This window comes from Oncorhynchus clarkii, chromosome 19, assembly GCF_045791955.1.
Source record: "Oncorhynchus clarkii lewisi isolate Uvic-CL-2024 chromosome 19, UVic_Ocla_1.0, whole genome shotgun sequence".
Lineage (NCBI taxonomy): Eukaryota > Metazoa > Chordata > Actinopteri > Salmoniformes > Salmonidae > Oncorhynchus > Oncorhynchus clarkii.
Genome location: NC_092165.1, coordinates 4,896,121 through 4,911,718, shown reverse-complemented (window position 1 = coordinate 4,911,718; position 15,598 = coordinate 4,896,121). Strand labels below are relative to the sequence as shown.

At 39.6% G+C, this 15,598-nt stretch overlaps 1 protein-coding gene across 2 annotated transcripts in view; it reads left to right on the top strand.

Annotated features, from left to right (window-relative positions):
* Positions 1-2,140: 2,140 nt before the first annotated feature.
* The window catches only part of LOC139374625 (interferon-induced very large GTPase 1-like), a 30,450-nt gene continuing 16,992 nt past the window's right edge, over positions 2,141-15,598 (top strand). The window contains exon 1 of one of the 2 annotated variants that reach the window (XM_071115658.1): positions 2,141-2,226. The gene's annotated coding sequence lies outside the window, so the exon portion shown is untranslated. Of the gene's footprint in view, positions 2,227-8,790; positions 9,194-15,598 lie in introns of those variants that run through there. The other variant, XM_071115659.1, reaches the window with a different exon arrangement.

Here is a 15,598-nt window from a genome sequence, read left to right as displayed (position 1 = left end):
TGGATTTATCGGTGGTAAGATGATAATACGATCATTTTGCTTTTTGATTTGGAATTTTAGGACTCCTGAGCGTGTCAAAAAAAATTAGAAAGTATTTGATGAAACATCAAATGTGGCCTTACTGCTATTAGCTGACTAAAACACGTTGGATAACATATTCATCCAAAATTCATCACAAGTAAATATGCCTTGAAGTGTCTGTTCTATACCTTAGAGATATAAGAAGGCTCAGGAAATTATTATATATACAGTATTTATTACCCATTTTTTTAAATGTAAAAATTATTTGGGCTCTAAAGTACTTCCATTCATTTTTTAAATGGGTTACATTCAGACAAGTCTCGAGGCTTGTGGGCGTTGTAGAGCAAATCAACCCACATGTATGTATGTGTTCATGATGTCAGTCTCCGCTTTCGATGGGTTTGTATTAATTTGTAGGGCCAAAACATTTTGTAATGGCCATCTCCGTCTCCAGATTTCAACCCCAAAGGAAACCTGTGGCTTTAATTGAAGAGGGCAGTTCACAAGCGCAGATGAAGGATACCAAGGAAAAGGAAAGATTCTGTATGGGGGAATGGTCTTCGATTTCTCCCAATATGTGTTTCCCAATCTCATAAAACATTTTAGAAAAAGTACTGGAAACAGAGGATCCAATCATATTGATCACTATCTTTTTGAGATTTTATAAATTGTTAAACAAAAACTCTTTCTCTGAGCAACTGTATTAGTATCTGTATGTGGGCGAGTCAACTTATTTGAATGACATTTAATATATGTTTTTAATCAAGTGTGCTCCATTTGAAGTATATATTGAAAATAAACTTTACTACATTAAACAAAATGTTGAATCATTTCAAGAATACAGGAAATAGGTTGACTGATATCTTAAACAACTGCAGGCAACTACAAATACTTAGGTGTCTGGTTAGACTGTAAACTCTCCTTCCAGACCCATATCAAACATCTCCAATCCAAAGTTAAATCTAGAATTGGCTTCCTATTTCGCAACAAAGCATCCTTCACTCATGCTGCCAAACATACCCTTGTAAAACTGACCATCCTACCAATCCTCGACTTTGGCGATGTCATTTACAAAATAGCCTCCAATACCCTACTCAACAAATTGGATGCAGTCTATCACAGTGCAATCCGTTTTGTCACCAAAGCCCCATATACTACCCACCATTGCGACCTGTACGCTCTCGTTGGCTGGCCCTCGCTTCATACTCGTCGCCAAACCCACTGGCTCCACGTCATCTACAAGACCCTGCTAGGTAAAGTCCCCCCTTATCTCAGCTCGCTGGTCACCATAGCATCTCCCACCTGTAGCACACGCTCCAGCAGGTATATCTCTCTAGTCACCCCCAAACCAATTATTTCTTTGGCCGCCTCTCCTTCCAGTTCTCTGCTGCCAATGACTGGAACGAACTACAAAAATCTCTGAAACTGGAAACACTTATCTCCCTCACTAGCTTTAAGCACCAACTGTCAGAGCAGCTCACAGATTACTGCACCTGTACATAGCCCACCTATAATTTAGCCCTATCAACTACCTCTTTCCCAACTGTATTTAATTTATTTATTTATTTTGCTCCTTTGCACCCCATTATTTTTTGTTCTACTTTGCACATTCTTCCATTGCAAATCTACCATTCCAGTGTTTTACTTGCTATATTGTATTTACTTTGCCACCATGGCCTTTTTTGCCTTTACCTCCCTTATCTCACCTAATTTGCTCACATTGTAAATAGACTTGTTTATACTGTATTATTGACTGTATGTTTGTTTTACTCCATGTGTAACTCTGTCGTTGTATGTGTCGAACTGCTTTGCTTTATCTTGGCCAGGTCGCAATTGTAAATGAGAACTTGTTCTCAACTTGCCTACCTGGTTAAATAAAGGTTAAATAAAAATAAATAAATAAATAAATAAAGGTGCCTTGGTTGTCAACAGCCTTGTGACTGTTAGAAAACTGGAATCTCTAAAGTTGTCCCAGGTGAGGCAGGCAGTATGCAAGGGAGGGGCAACTGCTTCTGCACCTGAACTAGACAGACTGGAACTCCATGATTTACAAGAAATAACCTGATTGACTAGAAAAGGAAAACCTTCAAGATAAGTGTGACCTATCACTTCATGAAGTACAACTAAGCCTACGCCCCACATCGCTATAAAGTGTCAGCTGCGTCTCCATTTGTAGACATATGACTCTGGGTACCAACTCAACAGGTAAGGACTTTTTTTAAAGTTACTATTGCAAAGGCACAAACCTAAACCACATTATTGTTTCATGTATTAATACAACAAACGGTTGTTTTTTTCTTTCTAAATTGACATTCAAAAATGAAGCATGACTTCCGTAAAGACTATATGCAAATGATTTTATACAAAGCCTTCTGTAAAACGTTTATTGAGTACCACATTATGAGTCATAAAACCAGGAAATGGTTCCAATAGTTTTTTCACCATGCATGTTTCCAACTGGGATTGTAGAACTTCTTTGTATAAGGTCTGTGTTTCGTGTAGGCCTACCCTCACGTGACGTTTTGATAATCGTGCAAATATCTCTCAGACGAGATCACTTTTATCAATAAGTAGCATTGCAATTTTTTTTGAGTAAATTGAGGCAAATATATTGATAAATCTCACTTTGTCCGAGAGAGAATTACATGCAGTGGCGACCCGTTTTGAGGGCCCCACCTGTTTTGAGCCCCACCTATTTAGCATGTTAATTTGGCATTAATTCGTGTCACATATCAGTTTGCAAACAGTGTAAAAAAATATAATTGAGTTTATAAAGCCGCATACAAACATGGTCTCTTTTTTGCTTTCTTGAGTAAGGCAGCTCCACAATGCAGGTGTTTCAGTCTAGCTCAGTGCTTTCTGTGGTGGTGAGGCAGTGTAGGGGTTGGTAATGTTCTCTAGTTGCGCTCAGTTGGCTCAGCCCTCTGTTTATTTATTTATTTCTATTTTATATTTCACCTTAAATTTCACCTTAATTTAACCAGGTAGGCTAGTTGAGAACAAGTTCTCATTTACAACTGCGACCTGGCCAAGATTAAGCAAAGCAGTGTGACACAAACAACAACAGAGTTACACATGGAATTAACAAGCGTACAGTCAATAACACAATAGAAAAAGAAGAAAGTCTATATACAGTGTGTGAAAATGTGACTCATGGGAACACTACGTCACCATAATCTACGGGGAGAGCTACAAAATTCAAGCCCCATGGTTGCTGCCATAGAGTTGCATTAGAAGTGCCGATCCAAGAAGGCTCAAGTTCATTGGCCACAAATAAAATTACGTCAAATCACATTATACTGTATCTACCGTAGCTTTGAGACTGATCATGTCAACATCATACTTTTAAAATCTTAACTAGCAAACTAGACAAGCAGTCATCATCATGAATCCCACCAACAATCTACTGGCAAAGCCTTTTCAATCTTTGTCACATGAAGAGAACTTACAGATAAAATGTATCAGTGCTCATCGGCCATTGAACATAAACATTACACAACAAAATGAACAATGATTGGTTTGGAAGGAATCAGTTGCTAACTGCAAGTATTGTAAAGCAATCACTGTCCTGCTATTTAGTGGAGTGTGTGTGTGGTCCAAGTCTGGGTTTAAGGTTCTCTTTTACATTCACATGCCATGGGCCAGAAAAGGTTGAATACATTGGCCATGCTGTCCATCCAGCATGACTTCTGCCGAGGTCAAAACAACTGGAAACTTGGAACTGAGAAATCTCAGACTTCAGTGAATTCAAGACAACTGGGAACTCTAGAAAAAAATGAGCTCCGACTGGGAAAATAAGTTTTGAACGATCATCCAACTCGGAAATCCAAGTCGGGAACTCAGGCCTCTTTCCAGAGCTCCAACCTGAAGATCACTGACGTCATGATTCAACCATGTTTTTTTCCCAGTTCCCAGTTGTCTTGAAAGCACCATAAATCCAGAGAATGCCAGACTTTGTTGCCAAAGTTTGAAGACAAAATGTGACTATAAGGATCGCTGCACCACCTTCCTGTTCTAGTGAGCACAATACAGCAAGGTTAGTCGAAAAATGTATTGTATGCCGCTGCATACATGATGGAATATACCCGGGAGATATGTATACTGTAGCTAAGAAAGTAACACTAATTGTATGTTGTGTAGTAAGCTGTTAGTAGCCCATGTGCCACACCCTAATAATTTGGTACCTCATAACTTAGCTTACTGTTCTGACTTGGTGGTGCACATGTAGCCTATAACCTGTTTTTGAGAAATATAATCATTGAATATTGTCAGAGCTTTCAATGTCTGCTTATATTCCCCCCCTTTATTTATCCTACGGTTCTGACTTGGTGTACAGGGAGAATATTGTAAGAACAGTCCATGTTCTGAATTTTGTCACTGCACATTTCAAAAGTGCTGAACAAATAGTTATATTGACTACACCCTTCCTAGCTCGCTCATTATTGTCTTCATCGAAATTACGAATTGCCTCTCATCCGCTCGTTGTCCCCTTATGACATAGTTTGCACATCTCAATTGTGAGCGGAATCCACATTTGTTTAAGCAAGTCAACCATAACAGCTATGTTTTTTTTAAATGCAGTAAACGAGGCTAAATTAATTGTTTCCCTGCCAGGCGAGGCTCCGCTTATAGCCAGGTGTAGCGGTGGTAAGGATTCACTCCATGGTGCTGAAAAGAAAGCTCTGCTGTTAGGGCCTACATAATGCTGTCCCAACAGTTTGTCACCGTTATAGTGCAATTCATGTATTGTTTAGTGTTGTGTAGTGGCTTTGCTGGCATGTATCGAAAAACATTGTTTTGAGTTTGCTCAACCAAGATTTACATGATAAAATGTCCACTGATTCCATGGCGATCAAAACATCACGCCTAGCTAAGCCTACACCAAACACACAATTCATTCAATTTTTATTTATTTATTCACAATGTGAAATATGAATGAAGGAAAAACAATTGAAACAATTTCTGTGTTTTTATGGGTTTTATGATGTGTCCACTGTGGCGGACTATTGTAACGAGGGGTGTGTTCGTAAATCCACTCTCTGGGCGTTTGTAAATTCAGAGCGCTTTGCTCTCGGAGTGTTCAGAGCGCACACTTGAAGCTCTGGCCAGGAGTAAGGAGGATGATCAGAGGAGTAGGGTTGATCAGAGCGTTCTGATCTCACAAAGGCAGTCAAGCACCCAAGTTTACTGGCTAAAGTTGGCTAGCTACTTCCAGACACAAATGAGAGAACAACTCATTCTGACTATTTTACTCTCCCTAGCAGAGCAGGTTCGGCTGTTTTCATGTTTTCTGGAGCGTTGGTGACTTTAACTGTGCTGCTGGCAACAACTAATTACTCACACTGGTCATATTCAACAGGTGTTGCGCATCAGTTCTTGTGTGCTCTCGCACACTCAGACGAGAGTGCTCTGAAATTGGAGTAGATAGCCAGAGTGAATTTATGAACCCACCCTAGAGTAACTCATGGAAACATAATTTGTAATTAAAGGCAATATAATGTAGGCATTATGATAAAAGCATTATGCACACTCCTAAAACGGGTCTAGTATTGATTTAAAGGAAAATGGAAACACTTGGCTTTAGAACGCCAGCTAACTGTAACCGCCATATTGACAGTGTTGCATCACTGGCACGAGAGAAAGTTGAGAGCTGCCAACTCTCACGCATTGACTGTAAACACGCATTTGACCCTCTTCTCAAGCTTTCACTGCACACCTCTTATATCTCACGCACTGAAAAGTACTGCTTTTATTTTTGTAATTAGTCCATTATATAGTCAGCGCGTTAACTTTTCAACTGTGCTTCAAATCATTTTGAAATCGGAGCAACTCAAAATGAGAGGAACCTCTATAATTGTCCTGTCTTGCCACAGCACTGTGAAACGGACCACATTGAAGCATACGATTGGTCTAGTTATGTAAGTGCTAAAGGGGATTGGATGCATGTTTTAAAGAAACGCCACTCAAGATTAGAACGGAAATGAATGGGGAGAGAACGTTCTCTGCTGAGTTTATAAAGCTGTAGAAAGAGTAGCACGGTGGCGCTGTTTTATATACAATGTTGGTTTATATACAAATTTGGTTGCTGTTACTCCCGTCCCTATTGCAGAATGCTGGCTTTTGACAACATGTACTAACATCGATGTAATCCACACTGGTCTGGTGATTGGCATTTAGGAAGGGACAACGAAAAAGCAGCAGGGACCTGTTTTGTAACTATGAAAATAATTTTGTCAGATTGTGAACCCAAAAGTTAACATTTGATTATAAACGGGAGACAATAAATAAAAACATAATTTGGTTAGGGTGTGGGGCAGATTAATCTAATATTATCTTCAGTGGATTGTATTATCTATTTACTTTATTTAGTCTGATCAGTGGAACAATTCGCATTCTTAACAATGGCCTAAAATATAGGGTAATTGCTGCGCTTATCAGAAAGAACAAAGCTGTTATGCCCCACACTTTCTTTTTCCACTTCCCAATTTTGCCAGTGTAATTACATATTTGAAATCTGATATGCCTACTTGTGTCTTTGAACATGAATTGATAAGAGGCTATGTATTTTTGCAGCCATTCATGGACAGTTTTGAATACATCATAGAAATAAGCATTGGATATTAAATGCTCCAGGAATAAAATATACTTTTTGACATTTTAGTTTCAGTTCAGTTCATTTTAGTCTCTGCTAGGCAGAGATGGTAAGGGGAATGTCAACTCATAAACACATCATATTTTGTCTATATAGAGTAAGATGATGGAAGTTATATTTAACTAGTAGACATAAACCACCTGAATATTAATATTCATTAGATTTGTCTTGAAGGTTGGTGATAAAAAAAACACATTGTTATGACAAGAACATTTTCAAACACCCAGCACTAGGGAAGCATAGATCATGGTCGGCCAACCCTCCTGGAGAGCAAGCAGGATTTTCTGCCAACCCTATTTTAAAGAGATAGTTCAAATTAAAAAATGTGAAATGTTTGTGTCCTTACCTTGAAAGCAGTCTATGGACAAGGAGATTGCAATCTAGGATTTGGCTACAAACTGCCATCAACCATTAATATTACAATTGTTGTAGTGGTAATACTCCCACGTGTCACATACAACTTTCCACCTGAGAAAAGGGATCAATCCCTGCTTCCCACCTTCCCATCTCATTTCCTTACTGACTGAATAAAGCGTCAAATCACCCAAAAAAAGAATAACATACTAAAATGTCACCCCCCTCAAAATCTCAAAGTAACAAAATTGTTGAATTTTAAGTGTTCATTTAGTGTTCAAATCATCCTGAATATCCCTGATCTGGGTTTATTTTATATTTTTACTATGTCAAAAAACGTAGAATTACAGGAAATGAGTAAAACAGTAACATTTTTCCCATCTAGTGCCAGGGGCAATGCATTTCACATCTCACTCCAAGCTTTCTTCAGAAGTTGGCAGCCCTGAGTTTTGGAAATCCCAAAAATGGCTGAATTTACAGAGTGGCAAAGTAACACCAAGTCTGCGAAAGAGTTTATGACAGAGAAAATAATGTTACTTAGGGAGCCAATAAACTTACTGAAACCATTTATTTTTGAGCCAATCGGTACCCCAGATCAGAGAGTTTGTTCTCGTAGCAGTAGGAAGACATATACTGTATATGCCGCCAGCGACACCTCAGCTAGAGGGTTGGCGTAGTGTTGACAAACTGGTGTGAGTGCGGATTCTGACAGATAATGGCCAATATATTGGACGTTTCACTAATCCTTATGAAGGACTTCCTGGCAGAAGAGGTTACTCGACCAGTCAGCAGCCGATATGCCAGTTAAATAGTTACTACCATTTTTCTTGATTATAAGTTGTTTGAAGCTAACATCAGGTTTTTTTATGAAGACCAATAATGGCGGAGTGCTCCATTTATATACAATCAGTAACCTACAACAGTAATTATTACCAGTGTTATTTGGCATGCTTTCACCTTTTGATTAGACGACTAGAGTTTGAATCGCAGTCAGCATCATGAAATCTCATTTTAACCAATGAGTGCTCAATATAACTACATTATGCTTAGTGCCAGTTCACCCTATTGGCACAAGAGAGAATTGGACGAGGTGTAGGTCGCATCATCTCTAGGTGAGTGGTGTCTCCCATAAGGTGCGCATACCCAGAAGCAAGTGGCATCTACATAGGGTTTGAGTTGGAATAAAACCAGTCCTTTTAGTGAATCTAGCCTGCTTTAAGTTTTTCAAGACATAGGACTAATTCCAGCACCTTATGTACAAATAGTAAATCAAATCAAGTGTTATTTATCCAAAGCAAACTGGATACATGGTAGTGGAGACAGATTACAAACATACTGTACATAGCTAGCTAGTAAATTACAGGGGTAATTAAGGTGTTTTTACAATGTTCCAATGAAACAAGAAGAGGCATCACATGAAAGGCTTAATTCACAAGAATAATACAACAGTAGTTTATCTTATCTTCTCTAGGGTAGGGGGCAGCATTGGGAATTTGATGAAAAGCGTGCCCAAATTAAAATGCTTGGTACTCAGCCATAAAAGCTAGAATATGCATATAATTAGTAGATTTTGATAGAAAACACTCTGACGTTTCTAAAACTGTTTGAATGATGTCTGTGAGTATAACATAACTCATGGCAGGCAAAAACCTGAGAAAAAAAATCTAACCAGAAAGTGGGAAATCTGAGGTTGGTCGTTTTTCAACTCATTCCCTATTGAAGATACAGTGGGATATTGGACATGTTGCACTTCCTAAGACTTCCACTAGATGTCAGTCTTTAGAACGTTGTTTCAGGCTTCTACTGTGAAGTGGGGCTGAATGAGAGGGGAATGAGTCAGGTGTCTGGCAGAGAGCCACGCGCTCGTGACCTCGCGTTCCATTGCTTTTCTCACAGACAAAGGAATTCTCCGGTTGGAACATTATTGAAGATTGATGTTAAAAACATAAAGATTTATTCTATACTTCGTTTGACATGTTTCTACAGACTGTAAAGGCACTTTTGGACTGCTCATGCGTCATAAAGTTGGATTACTGGGCGAACGCGCTAACATCAAGGAGGAATGTGGACATAAATGATGGACATTATTGAACAAAACAAACATTTATTGTGGAACTCTGTGTAACGGTCGTCTGATGAAGAAGGATCGGACCAAAGCGCAGCGTGGTAAGTGTTCATGATTTTTATTAAAACTGAACACTAGAACAAAAATAACAAAGCGTGAAACGAACAGTTCTGTCAGGTGCAGAAACACAAAACCGAAAATAACTACCCGCAAAACACAGGTGAGAAAAGGTTTTGTGGGTATGTTTTGGAAGAGAGAATATCGACCATCATTTCAAGACGTGGAGCTATTGAATACACATCGCCCCGTGATCAATTTGATCGATTATTAACGTTTACTAATACCTAAAGTTGGATTACAAAAGTAGTTTGAAGTGTTTTGTCAAAGTTTATAGGCAACTTTGTTAATTTTAAAAAATGACGTTGCGTTTTCTAAAGCAGTTTTTTCCTGGATCAAACTATAGTTTGGGCAAGTCAGTTATGACATCTACTTTGTGCATAAGTACTTTTTCCAACAATTGTTTACAGACAGATTATTTCAAATAGGTACAAAAGTATCTACATCCACAGTAAAATAAGTCCTATATCGACATAACCCGAAAGGCCGCTCAGCAAGGAAGAAGCCACTGCTCCACAACCGCCATAAAAAAAGCCAGACTATGGTTTGCAACTGCACATTGGGACAAAGATCGCACTTTTTGGATAAATATCCTCTGGTCTGATGAAACAAGAATAGAACTGTCCATAATGACCATCGTTATATATGGAGGGGGAGGCATGCAAGCCTTAGGGGGAGGCATGCAAGCCGTAGAACACCATCCCAACCGTGAAGCATCTGGTTGGCAGCATCATGTTGTGGAGGTGCTTTGCTGCAGGAGGGGCTGATGCACTTCACAAAATATATGGCATCATGAGGGAGAAAAATTATGTGGATATATTGAAGCAAAATCTCAAGATATCAGTCAGTAAGTTAAAAAGCTTGGTCGCAAATGGGTCTTCCAAATGAAAAATGACCCCAAGCATACTTCCAAAGTTGTGGCAAAATGGCTTAAGGACAACAAAGTCAAGGTATTGGAGTGGCCATCACAATGCCCTGACCTCAATCCTATAGACAATGTGTAAGCAGAACTGAAAAAGCATGTGCAAGCAAGGAGGCCTACAAACCTGACTCAGTTACTGTCAGCGTGGTGAGCGTACATATTCCTTTTATTTATAGAAATGTCGCCAACAAAACAAGAAACAAAGAAACGACCGTGAAGCTTACTAGGGCTTTAGTGCCACTAACAAAGTCAACTACCCACCAGAATGCGAAGGAAAAAATGTTGCCTACGTATGATTCCCAATCAGAGACAACAATAGACAGCTTTCCCTGATTGAGAACCATACCCGGCCAAAACATAGAAACAGAAAACATAGAAATGAAGAAACTAGATTGCCCACCCTAAATTACACAGAGCTGGTGTAATTTTCACACCCTGGCCATAGAGAGGTTTTTATTCTCTATTTTGCTTAGGCCAGGTTGTGAAAATTACACCAGCTCTGTCAGGATGGATAGTCCAAAATTCACCCAACTTATTGCGGGAATGTTGTGGAAGGCTACTCAAAATGTTTGACCCAAGTTAAACAATTTAAAGGGAATGCTACCAAATACTAATTTCACATTCTTAAAATAAAGTGGTGGTCCTAACTGACATAAAACAGAGAATTTTAACTAGAATTAAATGTCAGGAATTGTGAAAAACTGAGCTTAAATGTACCTCCTCTGCCTAGTCTACTCCAGGATGAAAATCTTTTCAGGGATGATGATGTCATCCTGAAAACAAACAAACATTTTGTTAAGACAACTGAACCCAAATATAACAGTTGGCATTAACAAGCTACCTGTCTTGTATGCTATGTAAGCACACACACACAAAAGCAAATACAGGGACATTTATTTTTTTGTAAACATTAGTGATGTGAAATTCAGTCTAGCTCTCTGAGGTGGAGCTAAAAACAAACTAATCTGTCAGCAAGATGTATTAATTGACTATCTGAGGTGGAAGTTAGCTAACAATAGCTATCTAATAACAGGGCTCATGGAAAAAATGTGTTGCAGTTAAGTTGCTTGCTAGTTGCTGGGGGTGTTACACAAAGCACTTTGGACGCAATTACCTTCAACTAAAGTTGCAACAAAGTTGTCCAGTGTATCACTAGCTTAGTCAACAACAGTCATGACTCCTGATCGGTTAACTTTACCTCAGGCGGCATTGACTCGCGTCGCCTCCTTCATTCAGTTCAGCTTTGGCTTAACTCCGAAGTCAGCGTTGTTGATGATGGTCGTTCAGTAACCCCTACACCATAACCCTTGAATTTGAATATGGAGGTTCAAGCAGAGGGCTTCAATGTAGGCCTATGACCCTTCCATTCGGAAACTCCCAGTTGGCGCATCAAAAGTGCCCTTCATCGCAAAGTCTTTGTCCATGATGGCTGCAGATCCTGCTAGCTCAAGCTGGCATTTCCTTCCCTTTTAGGACATGGAGCCACATATTTAAAATATGTGGTACTTGGGTAGCCTATGGTATTTTACAGAGGGAATTTATTTTTGCCTAATCATACAGCCTTGCGCTATACAGCTCATGTTTGAATTACTACTTGTTGTTGCCATTTTCGTTGTCCACACCCAAACTTCAACTCTTCCATTCACGCTAAAACTCAATACCACAGACAATTAGCTAATTCCTGCCAGTGACTCACTGGCGTCAATCATTACTATCGCAATTTAAAATGGTGCTGGCCATATCCTGGACCAACAAAAATATTGAGAACTAATGAATCAAGATGAGAAATATGATGTGATTCCTGAAATATGGAATGGTCACAACATGACAGACCTCTACATGCTTTGTAAGTAGGAAAACCTGCAAAATCGGCAGCGTATCAAATACTTGTTCTCCCCACTGTATCTCCCTGGTATATTTCATTTATGAAGCAGCATACAAAACCTATTTTTGGACTCACCATTGTTGTTCTGTGCTCACTTGAACAGAAAACTAGAGCTGCGGTCCTTCTTGTGGGCAAACTTTGTCATCAAAGTCTGGCATTCTCTGGATTGATGATGCGTTCAAGACAACTGGGAACTAAAATAAAAAACAAGGTTGATTCATGAAGTGAGTGATCTTCAGGTCAGAAAGTCAGAGCTCTAGAAAGAGACCCGAGTTCCCGACTTGAAATTCCAAGTAGGATGACTGTTCGAAACATCTTTTCCCAGTTGGAGCTAGTTTTTTCTGAGTTCCCAGTTGTTTTGAATGCACTAAAGTCAGAGATTTCCCAGTTCCTTTGCTTTGCAGTTAGCCACTGATTCCTTCCAAAACACTCACTGTTGAATTTGCGATTTGACTTGTGTTATGTTTATGTCCAGTGGCCGATGATACGTTTTATCTGTAATTGATCTTCTTAGGACAAGGATTGAAAAGGATTTGCCAGTAGATTCATGATGATGACTGCTTGCTAGCTAAGATTTTGAAAGTATGATGTTGACATGATCAGTCCAATCAAAGCTACAGTAGATTAAACGTGATTTGACATCATGGTATCTGTGGCCAATGACCCTGAGCCTTCTTGGACAGGCACTTCTAATGTATGTCAATGGAAGCACTCAAGGGTGCTTGAACTGTTTAGCTCTCTCTGAAGACTATGTGGTGATGTGGTGTCCCCATGAGTGAAAGAACACTGAGCCAGTTACGGCGCAACTAGAGAAAATTACCAATGTCAGTGCTCTGTGCTTTAGCCGGCTGCCCCACCACCACAGAAAGCACTAAGCTAATAATATCTGTATGCAGCTTTATTAACTCAATTATATATATATATATTTTTTTCAAACTGGTATGTATTAATGCCAAAATAACATGCTAAACAAGTGGGTCTCAAAACAGGTGGGGCTCTGCAACATTATCGGCAAGTGACTTGATGCCTACTGTGCCAAAATGATTTTGAATTATTAAACAGGAGTGACAAGGGTGATGATACAGTGTGTCCAGAAAGTATTCAGACCCCTTGACTCTTTCCACATTTTGTTACATTACAACCTTATTTTCCTCCTCAATATACACGCAGTACCCCATAATGACAAACCAAAAACATGTTTTTTAGACATTTTTGCAATGTATAAAAAATTCTAAAACATAAATACCAAAAAATGTCTGCAGCATTGAATGTCCCCAAGATCAGAGGCCACTGTTTTCTTGGGGACATTCAATGCTTCAGAAATGTTTTGGTACCCTTCCCCAGATCTGTTCCTTGACAAAATCCTGTCTTGGAGCTCTATGGACATATGCTTTGACCTCGTGGCTTGGTTTTTGCTCTGTGAGACCTTATATATAGACAGGTTTGTGCCTTTCCAAATAATGTCCAGTCAATTGAATTTACTAGGGGCACTCCTGTGGTAACATCTCAAGGATGATCATTGGAAACAGGATTCATCTGAGCTCAATTTCGAGTCTCATAGCAAAGGGTGTGAATACTTATGCAAATAAGGTATTATTATTTTATAAATAAAAATGTTTTATTTAAATTTGCTAACATTTTCTAATAGCCTGTTTTTGCTTTGGCATTATGGGTAGATTTTTTATTTAATCTATTTTAGAATAAGGCTTTAGCGTAATAACATGTGGAAAAAGCCAAGAGGTCTGAATGCTTTCCGAATGAACTGTATATACTCTATATATAGAAAAGTATGTGTACATTCCTTCAAATGAGTGGATTCTGCTATTTAATCCACACCTGTTGCTAACAGGTGTATAAAATAAAGTACACAGCCATGCAATCTCTATAGACAAACACTGGCAGTAGAATGTTCACCAACTACTTCCCTGATAGAGTTCAGTGTGTCAAATCGGCGGGTCTGCTGTCCGGACCTCTGGCAGTCTCTATGGGGGTGCCACAGGGTTCAATTCTTGGACCGACTCTCTTCTCTGTATACATCAATGATGTCGCTCTTGCTGCTGGTGAGTCTCTGATCCACCTCTGCGCAGACGACACCATTCTGTATACTTCTAGCCCTTTGGACACTGTGTTGACAACCCTCCAGGCAAGCTTCAATGCCATACAACTCTCCTTCCGTGGCCTCCAATTGCTCTTAAATACAAGTAAAACTAAATGCATGCTCTTCAACCGATCGCTGCCTGCACCTGCCCGCCTGTCCAACATCACTACTCTGGACTGCTCTGACTTAGAATACGTGGACAACTACAAATACCTAGGTGTCTGGTTAGACTGTAAACTCTCCTTTCAAACATCTCCAATCCAAAGTTAAATCTAGAATTGGCTTCCTATTTCGCAACAAAGCATCCTTCACTCATGCTGCCAAACATACCCTTGTAAAAGTGACTATCCTACCAATCCTCGACTTCGGCGATGACATTTACAAAATAGCCTCCAATACCCTACTCAACAAACTGGATGCAGTCTATCACAGTGCAATCCGTTTTGTCACCAAAGCCCCATATACTACCCACCATTGCGACCTGTACACTCTCGTTGGCTGGCCCTCGCGTCATACTCGTCGCCAAGCTCCATGTCATCTACAAGACCCTGCTAGGTAAAGTCCCCCCTTATCTCAGCTCGCTGGTCACTATAGCAGCACCCACCTGTAGCACGCGCTCCAGCAGGTATATCTCTCTGGTCACCCCCAAAACCAATTCTTTCTTTGGCCGCCTCTCCTTCCAGTTCTCTGCTGACAATGACTGGAACAAACTACAAAAATCTCTGAAACTGGGAACACTTATCTCCCTCACTAGCTCTCTGTCAGAGCAGCTCACAGATTACTGCACCTGTACATAGCCCACCTATAATTTAACCCAAACAACTACCTCTTTCGCTACTGTATTTAATTAATTAATTAATTTATTTTGCTCCCCATTATTTTTATTTCTACTTTGCACATTCTTCCACTGCAAATCTACCATTCCATTGTTTTACTTGCTATATTGCATTTACTTTGCCACCATGGCCTTTTTTTGCCTTTACCTCCCTTATCACACCTCATTTGCTCACATCGTATATAGACTTGTTTATACTGTATTATTGACTGTATGTTTGTTTTACTCCATGTGTAACTCTGTGTTGTTGTGTGTCAAACTGCTTTGCTTTATCTTGGCCAGGTCGCAATTGTAAATGAGAACTTGTTCTCAACTTGCCTACTACCTGGTTAAATAAAGGTGAAGTAAAATGTTTTTTTAAATTATCTGATTGAAGAGCTCAGTGACTTTCAACATGGCACTGTCATAGGATGTCACGTTTCCAACAAGTCAGATCTTCACATTTCTGCCCTGCTAGAGCTGCCCCGGTCAAGTGTAAGTGCTGTTATTGGCAACGTCTAGGAGCAACAACGACACAGATGCGAAGTGGTAGGCAACACAAGCTCATACCACGTAGCGCTTAAAAAGATCACAATGTACATGACAAGCATTGGCTGGAGTGGTGCAAAGCTCGCTGCCATTGGACTCATTGGAGCAGTGGAAACACGTT